Below are 17,068 nucleotides of genomic sequence, written 5' to 3'. Positions count from 1 at the left end.
GTTAGGCACTGTGATGTATTTGAGGATTTTTTTACTTTACCAGTAAAAGTACTATCTCTATTAACAGCTTTATATCTTCTACAGAAATGGTAATGTAAAAGGGATCTTAAGTTCTCTCAGACACTGGTCTGTCTCAAGCTCTTTTCAGCAAGCTGCAATGCCTTAAATCTAAGGCAATAATCAGAAAACTGCAGCATTACCAAACAACAGTGTCATAGTTTAACGCCAGCTGGCAACTAAGTACCACACATCCACTCACTCTTCATCCGCCCCTCCAGTGGAATGGGGAGCAGAATCAGAAAAAGGTAAAATCTGCGGTTTGAGATAAGAACAGTTAGTGATTAAAATAAGATATAATATACTACTACTAATAATAACAATAATAATAATGAAAAGAGAAATAACAGTAAGAGAGAGAGAAAACAACAACAAAATCAACAGTGATGTACAGTTTTTTCCTGCCTAGCTTTTGGTGTTTTGGAACATGAATTTGGGGGTCTTTTACATAGACATTTGTTGCACTGCAGTCCCTCTCCATGCTTATTAGGAGTACATTGGAAATACTGCAAACATATAACAGCAGCAATATGAAAGTTCTGAACTCTTGCTTGAGAAGTGACAAAGATGGTCTGTTGCAAAGGGTGAGCATATATGGATCTACCCTTTCTGTTAAGGAAGGCTATAGCTGTTGAATTGCTCACTACTTTCTGTTAGTGAATCAAGCACAGGTACTGTTTGCCAGTTTCTCCCATGAGGGTCTCTGTATACTTTCGGGTCTCTTTCTTGAGCATCAGATTCGTGTCTTACTCTGGACAGCCCATTATCAACCCTCTCCCTCACTTAAATACACAAAACTCACTTTTTACATGACATTCCTTGCAGCTGGGTTGATATACTGAATACCTTATACTTATTTGTTTATTTAAATATATACTACATGAAAAAGATCATCCACCATGTCAAATACCTTGAAGAGATTTAAATAATATAGTCCTACAGTCAGATGTCCCCTTTAGCTCTCTGACATAAAGTGTTTCTTTTCACTGTATTTTGTATTTGCACAAAGGTACCTCCCCTGTAACAAATCAGAACTGTGTCAAAGAACTCCCAGACACAGGATCTTAGGCATACTTGTCTGGTCACAAACATGCCACTACTGTCACAAGATCTGAGCATTGCCTCTGTGCCATCTTTCAGCCAGGCAAGCACTCTCTGGCCTCTTGCTTCTGCCCTCTGCAAGAAAATCCCATACTGTGGAGATGAGGCAGGGCCACAGTTCAAGGCTCTATGGGATGGTCTTTTGAAATATCTAGTGTAAGTGTGGGAATAGCTGTATCCTAATAAAAAAATTAACCTACAGTAAATTCAGAGATCATGTATTTCTGGTGATGTTTTGGGATGCACCTTGCACAGGTTGATGTAAAATTTTACTATTGAGTCAGACATAACTCGTGAAGTATACTTCTTGTACTTCAAAGATAACACAATATCTACACCTGAAAAAAAGATACAGTCATAATTCAAGTTACAATAACTAATATTCACTCTTACTAACATAAATGCACAGAAAATAGAAACTTATCTCAGATAAATCTGCATGTTTACATTTTTTGAAACTTTACTGGTAAAATAGGAAATGTCTATATATAATAACTTAATTCAAAACACAACTGAATGTTCACTGTCTTGGATATCTTCACTACATTCCTCTATCTAACAGATAAACAAGTAATATGCTCAGTCAATGAAGATGACTGTTCATAGCTTTCATGTAAATGATGAATTCTGATACCGAGTTATGAGCTACAGAGGGAGAAATTCAATCATTGTAACTAGGCAAAGTTATTTAACTTGATTTGAAGGTGAAGAAACAGTTGAATGTATTGAGACAAATTAGAAAAAATCTATTCTGAAATCTGTTATAAACTATTCATAGGTATGTTGCAAGCAAGAGGACTGAAAGAGAAGCCGAAGTAGAATTTAAATAAATGTTTTAAAGTAGTATAAATAATTTAAAGGGAAATAATTTGAAGGAAACCATAAATAGCAGAAATAAATTGAACAGCACATCTCTTTCAGTAGACATAGGTATGAAATCTAAATATTTGGATGTTTATTTTTTCCTTTATTTAATGTTTACAGCTGATTACCATATTCAAATTCTTATGATACATGAGCACTGGATCTAACTGGAAGCATATCAGTGGTAGAAAATCATCCTCCAGTAGTGCCTCCTTTTGTTTTTTGTTTTTGGGGGTTTTGTTTATTGTTTCTGTTTTCTTTTTAAATAATCAATATATAGAGATTAAACTTCCCAAATAGTCACTATTTCAGCTCCTCAAAGGTTCCTAAATTGAAGAATTATTTAATCTAACATATTGCTTGGCATAATCTTTGAATTTCAGCTGGTAATTCTTCATTATGGAAGAAACTGTCCTTTTTTATACTCTTATATGATTAGCAACTTGTGCTGGAACTAAAACATGTCCTTTAGAAAGTATTTATCTACTATTTCAATATTTTAAATTATGGTAAACTTTCAAAGCAATTGATTTGTTATTTTTACAATTAACCAGCACTGCTCAAACCAAATATTGATCTGTCTTCCAACTTCTTTTTTCTTAGTTGAAGTTTCATCAATCAAAAATTAATTATTTCTTTGCTTAGTTAAAGTCTTGCTTGTTGATAGATGTCATGTCCCTCTATATAAGCCTAAAATTGTAAAAAAATCCCCTCTTAAACTTCTATTAAAATGATATCATAATCTTGTATCATTATTGTAGCTCTTCTCTGAACCCTTAACTGCATTTCAGCATCCTTTAGAAGGGTCTAAATGAAATTATAATTCAGTAGACATGTCACTGAAATCACTTCTATATTCACATTCATTGCTGGAATCTGCAAAATGCAGTATTAGTGGGACACCATACTTAGTTGCATACAGAGGTTTGTAACCGCATTTCATTATTTTCCAAAGTAATAAAAATTACAGATATGTTCTACATTCCCTGTCTGCTTTTGTAAGGCCCAGCATTTGGGTGAATTAAAGCTCAGCCTTGGGTCAGTCAAATATTGGCAAGTCAAGGCAGAGCTGTATCCCTGCTTTATTCATCATCACTGTTTCTTTCACGTCTTGAAGATTCTCGGTGAAAGCCACACATATTCAAGCAGAAATAGGATTTCTACAGGAAAAATCAAGACCTCAGCTAAATAAGAATTCTGTTAAGAAAATAAACTTATTAAATTGACATAACATCTAGATGAAACATAAAAGAAAGTGTTTCTTTGTGATCTCAACATAGCATGGGAAATCATTTTTTATTTCAGAATAAAGCAAAATCTGTATTGGCATTTAAGTTATGTAGCATACCTGTGAAATCAGAGTATTTTTTGGTAATCTTAAGCTTCTATATATGTTATATTATCATACTCCAGTAGTAAACATGTCTGTATAGTTTTAAACAATAAAACACTACCAGAAATATCCATGTCTCATGTTTCTAAGCATAGACAATGTCAAATACTTTTGAAACCTCCCAATGGTAATTTCAAAAGCTATCTCATGTATGATTGGGAAACAAGAGAAGTCATTCTGTGTTTGTATCATGTACATTTCAGAGATTGTAGTATTGTGTTATACTTTGAAAGAGTAAGCCTATTTTTTTACTCATGACTCAATTATAATCTTTATTTAAATGCTATTCTTAAAGCATCATTAGAAAAAAAAATAATATCAGAGAGTAACTAAGCACTGGTTTAATTATTAGTCTGTGTAAGCAGAAAGGAGCTCCTTAGTAATGCTGACATGAATCTATCAATCAGTTCCATTTGTCTTCTGATAAATAGGAACACAGGAAAGAACAGAGAAATCTGAAAAGGTCTAAAGAGGCTAATCTACTTTACAGAAGAGGAGAAAAGTTATGTTCCTCTAGAAGACAATTCACAGCAGCTGAGACAGATGCTTGGTCCGCATGATCATCTAGTGGAGCCTCTTTTTCTCTCCACTGATAATAAAGAATATGTAGGTCTAGCTTGCATTGGTATATATGCAGGTATAATCCTCATGAATGCTACATAGTTTTTACCAGAAGTCTATAGTTTTTACTTTCACTATGGAAAATTTTAAGTGTCATCCAATTAAATAGCCTTCAAGGAATCAGAACTTTCCCTGATGAGTTTCATAGCTCTGCAATATCCTTAGCTGTTTCTATCATATTACATAGGAAATTATTCTTACCCTGTTGTCCTAAAAATATTAATCTGTTAAAAATACTTTCATGCTTGCATCTAACTGCTACTGTTTTATAATTATATAATTTTCTTTAAAAATGTACATAAAAAGTATATCATTTTCTTTTCAACTTTATAAGCCCTTTTGGAAAACCCATGTTGATCTCAAATGCATTCAGGGGCATGTTAAGATAAATTAATACTTAAATGATTATAATTAAGTGAAAGGATGAACAGAGGAAAAGAAAGCATTAAAACTGATGATAACTGGAGTCAGACAAAGGATACCTCTCATGAAAAGAACAGCAATAATTTAAATCTACCTCATTTAAATCTCTGAAGTACCTTAATGGTACTTATTGGCTGTAGTGATTATGAGATGGTTGAGTTCGAGATCCTGAGGACAGTGCGAAGAGCATGCAGCAAGCTCACTGCCCTGGACTTCAAGAAAGCAGACTTTGGCCTCTTCAGGAACCTGCTCAGTAAGGTTCCATGGGATAAAGCCCTAGAGGGCAGGGGGGCCCAAGACTGCTGGTTGATATTCAAGGATCACTTGCTACAAGCTCAGGAGTTTTGCATCCCAACTAGAAGGAAATGCAGCACGAGGGCCAGGAGGCCTCCATGGGTGGATAAGGAGCTGCTAAGGACACTTAGAGGGAAAAAAGAAGCTTATAGAAGGTGGAAGCGAGGACAGGAGGCCTAGGAAGAATACAGCGATAATGTCCAGGAAGCTAGGCAGCAGGTTAGGAAAGCTAAGGCCCAGTTAGAATTAAATCTGGCAAGGGATGTCAAAGACAACAGGAAAGGATTCTGTAGGTACGTAGCAAATAAAAGACAGACTAGGGACAACGTGTGCCCTCTCCGGAAGCTATCGGGAGAACTGGCTACCATGGATTTGGAGAAGGCTGAGGTTCTTGATGACTTCTTTGCCTCAGTCTTCACCAGCAAATGCTCTGACCACACCACGAGAGTCTTGGAAAGCAGATGCAGGGACTGTGAAAATGAAGACCTTAGGCCCACTGTAGGAGGGGATCAGGTTCGAGACCATCTTAAGAACCCGAACGTGCACAAGTCCATGGGACCTGATGAAATCCATCTGCGGGTCCTGAAGGACCTGGCGAATGAAGTTGCTAAGCCACTGTCCATCATATTCGAAAAATCCTGGCAGTCAGGTGAAGTTCCCGATGACTGGAAAAAGGGTAATATAACCCCCATTTTCAAGAAGGGGAAGGTGGAAGACCCAGGGAACTACAGACCAGTCAGCCTCACCTCTGTGCCTGGCAAAATCTTGGAGCAGTTTCTCCTGGAAAGCATGCTAAGGCACATGAAAAACAATGAGGTGGTTGGTGACAGCCAACATGGCTTCACTAAGGGGAAATCCTGCCTGACTAATTTGGTGGCCTTCTATGATGGGGCTACGGAACTGATGGACAGGGGCAGAGCAGTTGATGTCATCTACCTGGACTTGTGCAAAGCATTCAACACTGTCCCGCATGACATCCTTGTGTCTAAATTGGAGAGACATCAATTTGATAGATGGACCACTCACTGGATAAAGAACTGGCTGGATGGCGGCACGCAAAGAGTTGTGGTCAATGGCTCAATGTCCAATTGGGAACCTGTAGCAAGTGGTGTCCCTCAGGGATCGATGTTGGGACCGGTCCTGTTCAACATCTTTGTCGGTGACATGGACAGTGGGATTGAGTGCACCCTCAGCAAGTTTGCCGACGACACCAAGCTGTGTGGTTCGGTTGATACGTTGGAGGGAAGGGATGCCATCCAGAGGGACCTTGACACGCTCGTGAGGTGGGCTGATGCCAACCTGATGAAATTTCACCAAGCCAAGTGTAAGGTCCTACACCTGGGTTGGGGCAATCCCTGGCACTGCTACAGGTTGGGCAGAGAGAAGATTCAGAGCAGTACTGCGGAGAAGGACTTAGGGCTGTTGGTTGATGAGAAACTTTACATGCGCCAGCAGTGTGCACTTGCAGCCCAGAAAGCCAACCGTATCCTGGGCTGCATCAAAAGAAGTGTCACCAGCAGGTCGAAGGAGGTGATCCTGCCCCTCTACTCTGCTCTTGTGAGACCTCACTTGGAGTATTGTGTATAGTTCTGGTGTCCTCAACATAAAAAGGACATGGAGCTGTTGGAGCAAGTCCAGAGGAGGGCCACGAGGATGATAAGAGGGCTGGAGCACCTCCCGTATGAAGACAGGCTGAGAGAGTTGGGGCTGCTCAGCCTGGAGAAGAGAAGGCTGTGTGGAGACCTCATAGCAGCCTTCCAGTGTCTGAAAGGGGCCTACAAGGATGCTGGGGAGGGACTCTTTTTTAAGGACTGTAGTGGTAGGACAAGGGGTAACGGGTTCAAACTTAAAGAGGGGAAGTTTAGATTAGATATAAGGAAGAAGTTCTTTACAGTGAGGGTGGTGAGGCACTGGAATGGGTTACTGTGGGATAATTACTGAATATGATTTAGAAATTAAACTTATATTTAAAAATGAAGCATTGCTCACACATAACGGAAAAACGGACTTTCAGGGTAAGATGCAGCTGCACGTGGTATGCCAGGAATTCACTCCACAGTGGTTCCTGTGGCAACATTGCTTGACAGAGGGTGGAGCAGAGTGGAGATTCTGCGGCCAAACTGTGTCCCAACACCAGCAGAGATGGGAACTAGGTGGTACGTAAAACGGATAAGCTGCATACTTGCTGCCCTGAGCCAACGGCCTGTCGTCTTTTGACAAAGTGCTGTCCTTTGTGTGAACTTTGCTTCATTATAATGCATTTTAATATGAAAACACACCTCCACCTCCAATGCTACCCGCCTCCAAAGTGAGACCATCCCTCTTTGAGCATGCTCTTTGAATTTTTTGTGGCATATACCTTTAAAAGCAAAGCGAGGAAAATTTACACCAATAACAATAAAGGTATGTATGACTAGAGTCACTCAAGCTCCATCTTGAAAGCGAAAAATAGTATAAAAGTGACCCAAAAAGTGGGGGGCTTTAGGGAAGACATCATCACTACTCTTGACTCCTGGGACCGGTCGACAGGCTGGACCTTTCTTCCCCCCCGTAGGGATGCCTTTGGGTAAGACTTGCACTGTATCCAGTGCTTCCCCAGGAAAATTAGGAATCTCTATATAGAGTTACTTTTTACTTTTATACTTTAAAGCCAGGCTGTATTATTCATAACTTTGTCACGCGGTTGTATACTTTATTATTTGCACGTGCTTTTGCTGACAGTGTATTAGTCACCAGCAATCCAGAAGAACCTGTATCTGTTGCTTTAATAAACTGCACTGTTTAAGTAGCTAATCGTAAATCTCTCACTGAACGTGACCAGCTCCCTCAGTGTGGCCATGCTAGTTCGTGAGCACGATTAGACTGAAGGTGCAGTGCACTATTAGTGCATCCGGAATCGTGATTATTCAATATATTGAATGCGACCGGACTGATAGTGGCAAATTGGGCATCACTCAGAATCTAAGCCTAGCCGCACCCAGCCCCTCTAATATCTGAGGACCAGCTGGAAAGCAAGGGGGTTTATTTTCTGCCAAATTATTTTACCCTTTCACGCAACAGAAAATTGGCGTAGTCGGCAGGATTGCCATGGATAAACTGCTGCAAAAATATGATTGTGCCTCTTCCCCGGCTGGGAAGGATTGAGCCCAAAAATTTTGGAAAGATGGAGAGAAAGTGGTAGAACGTATTGAACAATGTCAGGCTTTACAAAAGATCTGAGTGGGAAAAGCTAGAAATGTTATTTGTGCAGTGTTAGGTGTCTGTTTATCTTGTGCGCAAGAAGAAGCTAAAAATGCCCCTGCTCCTAATCTGATTTCTGCTGTAGAATATACAGCTCTGAAATCAGAAAATGAGGTGCTGAAGTCATCATTAGCTTTTCATAAGGAGACAGGAGAAAAACTAGCAGCTCAAAATGATGAACTTGTGAGCGAAAATGAAAAATTAGAAACTTGAAATAATCAACTCGCAAGTGAAAATGAAAAATTAAAAACTCAAAATGATCAGCTTGCTAGCAAAAATTAAAAACTAGAAGCTTGAAATGATGAACTTATATCACAAGCTGATCGATTCGGGGTTGAAAATAAGATCTTAGGATCCCGAGTTGATCGATTAATGAATCAAAATTATCAACTTAAATTACTACTGGAAAAGGTGAATGGGCTGTTGGATAAAATGCAACCTTCTGCTCCAGTCCAGCAGATTCGTAGGTTAATGTGTTGCCCAGCTCAGACAGAAGATTTTTGGTCTGCCAGTGATGATGATGAGCTGGAAGGGACCCTTGCTTTTCAATCGATTCCCTTATGACCTCTGATTAAAACTGAAACTGCTGTTGATAGTGATGAGGAGGTCCACCCTATTGTGCGTACCACTCCATGATCACCAACAAAATTACTGAAATTAAAGGAAAAATACTCAAGATGGGCAGGAGAGTCTGAGACGGAGTATCTATGGCGAATCTCCCTTCAGGGAGGAGATATGGTCATGTTAAATGAGGAAGAAGCAGGAGGTTTTTGGGGGCCCGGAGTATTTTTAACTTCCTTGCCAGGGGATCAGCATTATTCCCTAACTGCTTGAGTTGCATACTGGGCAGGTGGTATGGACCCACGGGAGAGAGGGGAACCACTATCGATCCAAACCACAAGCTACACTGATCTAGCTGAGGCTGTACAGAAAGCAGCTTGCATACAAGCAATGTATAATAGAGATGAGTTGCGGAAATCCCCGATGTCAGCACCTATTAATCCAGATCAATTAAATCCTCTCATTTGGGGTTTTCCTAATTGCCTTAAAAGATTCATAGTCAATATTCAGGACTGCATACGAGGTCAAGGTCGTAGGCGAGGCCAACAGGCTTACGCACTAACCTGGAATGAATTTGTACAAGAAGTAGACAAATACAGACGCCAAATGGGCTGGGTCGGTTTATTCAGAGAAAAAAACCCCGATCACACCCGAAGGGTTCGCCAAGTCTACACTCAAAATTCTAAATCTGACCAAACTTATACTCAAAATTTTAAATCTGATCGTTTTCCTACCCAAAACTCTAAATCTGATGGGAGGTTTAAACCTAACAAGGAACGGAATGAATTGTGGCGTAAGGCCCTAAGTCTGGGTATGCCTCGACAATTCCTACACGGTTTCTCTACAGAGGATCTCCATATATTGGTCTGATCTCTATCTAAAAAGAATAACATGGTAGGGGGAAAGTGTTTAGCTGGAGAATCCCCGACCCATGAGGAAGGTGTGCCCTCTGCACCAGAATGCAACCTGGTCGATCTGTCAGAATCCCAGCAAAAAAACTTCCATCCCCGGGGAGGGCAGTGAGCCACCCTGCCCGGCGGGTGTTAGCAGTACAATGGCTCTCTAATAAAAACTCTGAACCTATTATTGCCATTCCGGTCAGACCCCGAAAAATATTAGTAAACTTTCTTATTGATACTGGAGCCCAAATGTCAGTGATCACTAATGAGACAGCACAAACCCTGGGTATAAAACCTACACGACGCCGAGTTAAATTCACAGGAATTGATGGCGTGATAAAGGAATGCCCCACTGCAAAAATAACCCTCTGGTTGCCAGAGGAACAGAGACTGACCCGGGCAGAAGTATTAGTCGGTGCCACATATACTAACCTTCTAGGATTTGACATATTGTGTGGACGAACATGGAAACACACAGATGGAACTATGTGGAGTTTTGCAGGACATGAAAAGAATCAGGCACAATGAGGTTAAGTCTGCTAGAAACATCCATACCCTTACCTGCATCTAAAGTTACCAATGTCAGGCAATACCCATTGCCTGCAGCAGCACTTACAGGGGTTGACAGCGTGGTGACAGAGTTGGAGAAAAGAGGCATCATTAAAAAAACTCACTCACCCTATAATTCACCAGTGTGGCCAGTAAAGAAACCCACCGGGCAGTGGCATTTCACAGTAGATTACTGACAGTTAAATGCCAATACTGCACCCCTAACTGCGGCAGTTCCAAATATTGCTGAAATTGTGACAATGATACAGGGACCTGCCCATTCTTGGATGGCTGCCCTAGATGTTAAAGATATGTTTTTCATGATTCCCCTCCTTGAGCAGGACAAAGCGTAATTTGCATTCACATGGAAAGGGATCCAATATACTTTTAACCGACTTCCACAAGGATATAAACATTCCCCCACCATTGCTCACAATGCTTTGGCTAAAGTCTTAGCAGAAATTCCTGTTCCACCTGGCAACACCTGTATACCAATACATTGATGACATCCTAATAGGGGGAGAAAACCAAGAAAGTGTAAAAGACACAATGGAAAACATTCCGGTAACATTACTCGAACTGGGCTTAGAAATCCCAGACTCAAAGTGTCAGGGACCCACACAAGAGGTCAAATTTCTGGGCTTCTGGTGGGTTAAAGGAGCTGCCTCTATCCCTCAGGACACCCTAGAAAACCTAGAACATGGACAAAATCCATCCACCATAAAGGAATTACAGCAAGTTTTGGGAACTCTAGGTTACTGGCGCAAACATATTCCTTTTATGGAATAATGGCTTCTCCATTATTGCCCGTCCCCTTTATAGTTTGCTCAAAAGGGGAAAAGAGTGGGAATGGACTGAACAACACACCAATGCACTGGAATTACTAATAAAAGAGCTAAGATTATTCCAACAGCTAGGTCCTATACACCCAACTGACCCTATCCATGTAGAATGGGGGTTCAGTGAACATGGCTCTCACTGCAACTTATGGCAAAAGGGGCCAGAAGGACCAGAAAGACCACTGGAGTTTAGCTCTCACTCTTTCAATGATACTGAAAGGAGGTATTCGGATCTTGAGAAAGTCCTACTATCCCTACTGGGAGCGGTGAAACGAGCAGAACAAATAAGAAGAGAACAGAGTGTAATCATTCGGGGGCCTTTTCGCCTCCTAGATGTGGTCCGTAAAGGAACGGCACCACCAGCTGGCATTGTCCAAAAACCTACAGTTCGTAAGTGGTATGCTTATTTAGAGGGCATTAATGAAATTATGCCAATCTCTGAAGGCAATGTTAAAGTATCTAAACTGCAAAAAGACATAGATGGCACTCTGTTATTCCAATCTCCACTGAATAAACCATCTCCGATTCAAGAAGCACCCTCTCTGAAGGAAGGCAGTGATCTTACTGGAGTGTGGTTTACAGATGCCTCATCTTATCGAGAGAATAATAAGTGGAAATACAAAGCTGTAGCACTGGAGGTAGCAACAGGGGAAAGAATAACTGAAACAGGTGAAGGAAGTGCACAAGTGGGGGAGCTTAGAGCAGTCCTACTAGCTGCACACCTCGGGGCTAGTCACGTTTACACTGATTCATATGCTGTTTTCAAAGGAGCCACCGAATGGGTGGGTCATTGGGCAGCAAATGACTGGCAGGTGAACAGGGTCCCAGTCTGGGAAACTGATAGCTGGAAACAACTGTTGGAGATAGGGGAACAAAAAGTACTACATATTGGTTGGGTAAAAGGACATGACCATTCAAACTCAATCACTGCTCAGTTTAACCAGCAGGTAGACAGCCTCACGCGACTGAGGCAAATTGATATTTCAAATGATGATCAGAAATGGGAACGCTTACTCGAATGGTTACATGTTAAACGTGGCCATACCGGATGGGCTGATTTATATTGGGAAGGTTCAGCCCAAGGATGGCCTGTATTGGTTAAGCTGTGTGAACAGGTAGTGACTGCCTGCTCACAGTGTTGCTTACGACTTGATAAAGACCATCCGAGTAAAGCCCCTCCTTTACATATTCGGGACAGGAAAACATTGTGGCATTCCTGGCAAATTGACTATATTGGACCGTTGAGACCATCAGGTGGAAAGAAATATGTCTTAGTGGGAGTAGAAATCATCTCTGGACTCACTGTGGCCACTGACTTTACATCAGCCACAGGAGAAAACACAGTAAAGGGCCTTAAGGAGTGGTTTAGCACGCTTCCCCTTCCAGAGGAAATCCAAAGTGACAACGGGTCACATTTTACAGCCACAATAGTACAAGACTGGGCCAAAGAAGAAGGGATTCGGTGGGTATTCCACACCCCCTACTATCCCCAGGCTAATGGCATTGTGGAACACACCAATGGATTGGTTAAGCGTTTTGCAAAAACTCATGAATCTGGAAGGCATTTGCAATTGAATGATGCCATCTATCAATTAAATAACAGATGGAGTGGAGATGGCTGTCCCAAAATGAAAGCTTTTTGTGCATCTGCTAATGTAATCTCCCCAAAGGTTTATACCAAGCCAGAGGAACACCTTACGGGACTTCACACCGGACAACCGGTACTGGTGAAGATGCCTCAGATTGGAACAGTACCAATGGTACTAGTTACACCCAAAAATCCCTATGCATGGGAAGCCAAAGACTGTTCAGGAAAGGTACACCAGATTAGCACCCGGTGGATCTCACCTTCTTTTTAACCCCGTCGGTCAAATAAGACCGAGCATGTTTCTCTTCTCTTTTTGTGTTCATAGGAACCCTAGATGAACTGCAAGTGGACAGACGGATTGGCCTACGCTAACCTTGAGTGCATCCAGGGAATCTTGTCACTCATCTTAGCCATAATATTATTTCTGTTGTACATGATTGTTTGCAAACCCAGGTTTTAAGATACTGAACCAACAAATTGTATCAAAGACATTATGTCTTAACAATGCAGGTCCTTCTCGCTATAGACTTCCAATTGCCCTGGTCTCAAGCTCACATAAAATACACAGGGAGCATGAGATTAAATTCTAACAAAGGCTTAAAACTGCCAACGGTGGTGATGCACGCGACGGAGGTGTACTTGGGAAATGAGTGGGGCTGGGACAGCACAAACAGACTTCCACAGTTGCTGGGAGCAGTGGGAGAACAAATAAAGGTAGGATGCAGGGTTATTAATGGATCCACTCACCAACGAGAAACTCAAATCTCTGTAATTGAAGTAAAAACTGAGGAGAAACAAATAAAAACCTGTGCTAAGGAGCGATGGGACTGTTGGTCCAATTTTACTTTGGTCCAACCAGTCTTTGTGGTCTGCCTCTGAGCACAAAACAGCATAGGATTATCCTTTAAATTCAAGATTAGCACCCTGACAACAGCCTCCGTGCCAAATGTAGAAGACACGGAACCCACACCCCAACCAATTTTTGAGAGTATATTTACTTGGCCTCCTATTAGTCTAACTCCTTACATTTTCAATATCGGTCCTTATGTCATCAAAAATACTGGTCAACAACAAATATTGTTTAACCCATCATATTCCCTCAAGAAAGTGGAACTATCAATGCAGATTAACATCTCTGTAATCAAACCCACCTGCTCACCATTCCTGGGTACATCTCATGCAGGGTGGTCAGCATGGTTAAATGGACGAAACCTCACCCCCTCAAGACGACCAAAGAGAGATGTGACCGGTATCTTAGGAACTGGACTAGGAGTCTTAAATAGCATAGACGCTGAAGTACTTGCCAATAAACTAGTCACAACGACCAGTGATCTAAACAAATTGAAATACCTTTTGAGGTCCTCTCTTCTAGCTTTGGGAAATCACCAATGGCTTTTATCGACTATATTACCTCAATGGGAAGAAACGAGTGAAAAAGACCACCAACTGATCATAAATGCACTTGGTGTAGCCCAAGACAATGTTTCTCTAGCTCTCAGTTGTATCCAAGCCCAACTGTGGATGCAATCAATGACAGCTGCAATTATAAGGGAAGGTGAAGCAGGCACCTTGCCTACTGAAATTAGGAAAATAATATAGGATAATGTAATTGAATTTGAGAGGAAATTTCAGTCTTGGTGGTACCTGGTTAACTTCATTTACCATCCCACTGAGAGTAAAGTCACTGCTTTTGTCTTAATGATATGCAATGCTTCGGTATACGCTATATACCCAATCATTTCGCTGGGGTTGAATCACCACAGAACTATACTTTATCCAATAGAACATAGAGTATGGGCACAATATGAAAATAAATGGCAAACTGTTGATGTTGATGCATGCGCAACACGAAGCCAACAAGGATTTATTTGTGAGTAATACCATTAAAGTGCAAGACATTTGTGTTGACACTGAACAAAATGTTTGTCATTTTGAAATACATCCCAATGAAATTCAAAAATCTGTGCTTATGTATGTTGGAAAAGGATGTGCTTGTATGAGAACTCTTTGTAATTCTGTACTAGTAGACGACATTGTTATAGATATAAATAACCACTCAAACCTTTGTGTTTGTAACTTTACTAACATTATTGGATGCGACTTTAATTATTCAGCTCCTGTCACATCTCACCAATTGCTGCAATCTGACTATACACTGACTAATGATCTATTACTCGCTCCTATCGGAATGAACCTTAAGTTAGTGAAAAAGCTGCTACACCATGATGGCTTGAAGCAGTTGTTGATCCAGGCCAAAGAGAGTGGACAAAAGACTCTAATTACCATCCACCATGATGTGGAAGAAGTCCATCAAGTGCTAGAAAGAGTCAAGAAAGACAGAAGACATGAATGGTGGGACACTCTTGTTGGATGGTCACCAAGCACCACAGGGATTCTCAACAGGATGCTCCACCCTGTTGTGATCTTGCTAATGCTCACGATATTATGTTTTGCTTTGACAATTGCTTTATATGTTAGGCTTTGGATTATGATGAAACGCTTAACTCATTTGATATCCCCACAAGATATATATGGACTCGACAACCCTCACTCAAAGACTATATGGGATATTCCCAATTCCCTCTAAGTATCGTGAAGCTTGAGTGACTATAGTCATGGGGTGGAATATGTGGGATAATTACTGAATACGATTTAGAAATTAAACTGCCAAATTATTTTACCCTTTCACTCAACAGTTACCCAAGGATGTTGTGAATGTGCCATCCTTGGTGGTGTTGAAGGCCAGGTTGGACAGAGCCTTGGGCAACATGGTTTAGTGCAAGCTGTCCCTGCCCATGGCAGGGGGTTTGGAACTAAATGATCTTAAGGTCCTTTCCAACCCTAACTATTCTGTGATTCTATGATTCTATGATTATTAGTAGTAAATAATCCTTGGGAGTCTAGGAGTGCATGGTATATACAAGTATGCATCTCTGTTATTCAGTAAAGTTTATTGTGATATATACTACAGATAAAGTTTAGAAAAAAGAAAGGGAAAACTGAGTTGACTGATCTAGGCATTTTCATACTTAAGGAGATTCTGGAAGTATGATGGTTTGGGTGCTTTTCTTCAGCATATATTGGGTGCCTGTCTTATCAGGTTATAGAAATGTAGTAGTAATTATAACCTCTTCTAAGGATGATATAATAGCTACCTACCTGTGCCCAGAATACCTACCACATTTAGTATGACAAGAATGATCAACTGAAATCTGATATATATGACCACCTAAACCTGGGTTACATAAAGCCAGATGAAGTCAACTAGGAAGAGCAGACTGTCTGAACATGTGTGAAAGACCAAATAAATGCACAAAGTGCTTTCAGGTTAAACATTGAAGCAGCTAATAATATGAATGTTTGCAACGTTATGCAGTCTGGGAATAGCTTATTCTTTGCAAAGAAAATACAATTTTTCAGTTCTTCTGTTTACCTTTCAGTACGTTGTTCAGTATAATGACACATGAAATTGGAGATGTCATTGTTTAACAAAAGTATTAAAAAATTGTGAGAAACTGGGTAAAAAGCTTATAACTTAGAAAAGGAAAGCACTAAGTTTAAGGAAAGTTACTTGTAAATTTTTTTAAAGATTGATTTCAGAGGTGATTTTGTCCAATGTTCTTATTTTGGAATAAAAATTGATAGTGTACTAAAATGAAAAGGTGTGGAAATTGATATTTAACGGACCTAATCATGCTTCTTCATTATAAGGAATATATAAGGAATAATTAGAAAAGGTAAATACAGATTTCTTATGCATCCAGAGAAGGGCCACTGTAGTGATGAGGAGAAAGAAGAAACAACATATAGTTTGCTTTGGGAACCCAACAAAGTGAAAGTTTAGATGTGCTGCTGTCTGAGATGTAGCACATCTGAAGTGTATGACACTTAAATATCAACAAGGGAGAAATACTTAAAATAAAAAAATTCTGTCCAAAGAACAAAGTGTTATAAACTGGTCATGGATAAACTTATATGGACTTAGAAGATGGTCCTAAGTTGAAGAATCAATAAAAAAAGTGAAGAAAAGACCTAACTAGTTTGAAGTAAGATCTGGATGCATTAATGGAGAAAGTTACTTCAGTGTTGCTTGAGAGAGTAGCATGCAGATTTAACAATTCAGATGGAATCAGAATGTTCCAGTTCAGCCATAAAGAACAGTTGAAAGGAGACTGAATTTGCCAGAAATGTAAGAAAAAGAGTTCTTAGGGTTCTTACTGTCGTGAAGATTTGAACACAGTGTTTTGGATCTGTTAGAATATTCAGAAAATATTGGATTTCTAATAGAAAAAGTTCCTCCCATCAGCCTGTCATTACTTCATGTAAATAAGTGTCATGTACTATATTCAGCTTTAGAGGTTAAAAGCGCTGCATCACTTTTGGTTTAAAACATAATTTTCTCAAATCTACCACATTGGTTCAACAATTAATTTGATCAAATCCAGGGCATGGATGAGTGATTCTGCTTTTATTGAAATTCAAGTCCACTTTACATAGATAGTCAGAATCATTCCTGATATTTAGAGAAAACCTAATGGAAAAAATTTTCAAGTATGGTTAACACACCTCTGCTTTTAAATGCATAAAGTTTACTGTACAACTATAGGTCTCATATGGTGTCAGTTGATGATGATATTCC

The sequence above is a fragment of the Strigops habroptila genome, chromosome 2 (genome assembly GCF_004027225.2).
Source record: "Strigops habroptila isolate Jane chromosome 2, bStrHab1.2.pri, whole genome shotgun sequence".
Taxonomy (NCBI): Eukaryota; Metazoa; Chordata; class Aves; order Psittaciformes; family Psittacidae; genus Strigops; species Strigops habroptila.
Note: the sequence above shows the minus strand (reverse complement) of the source record.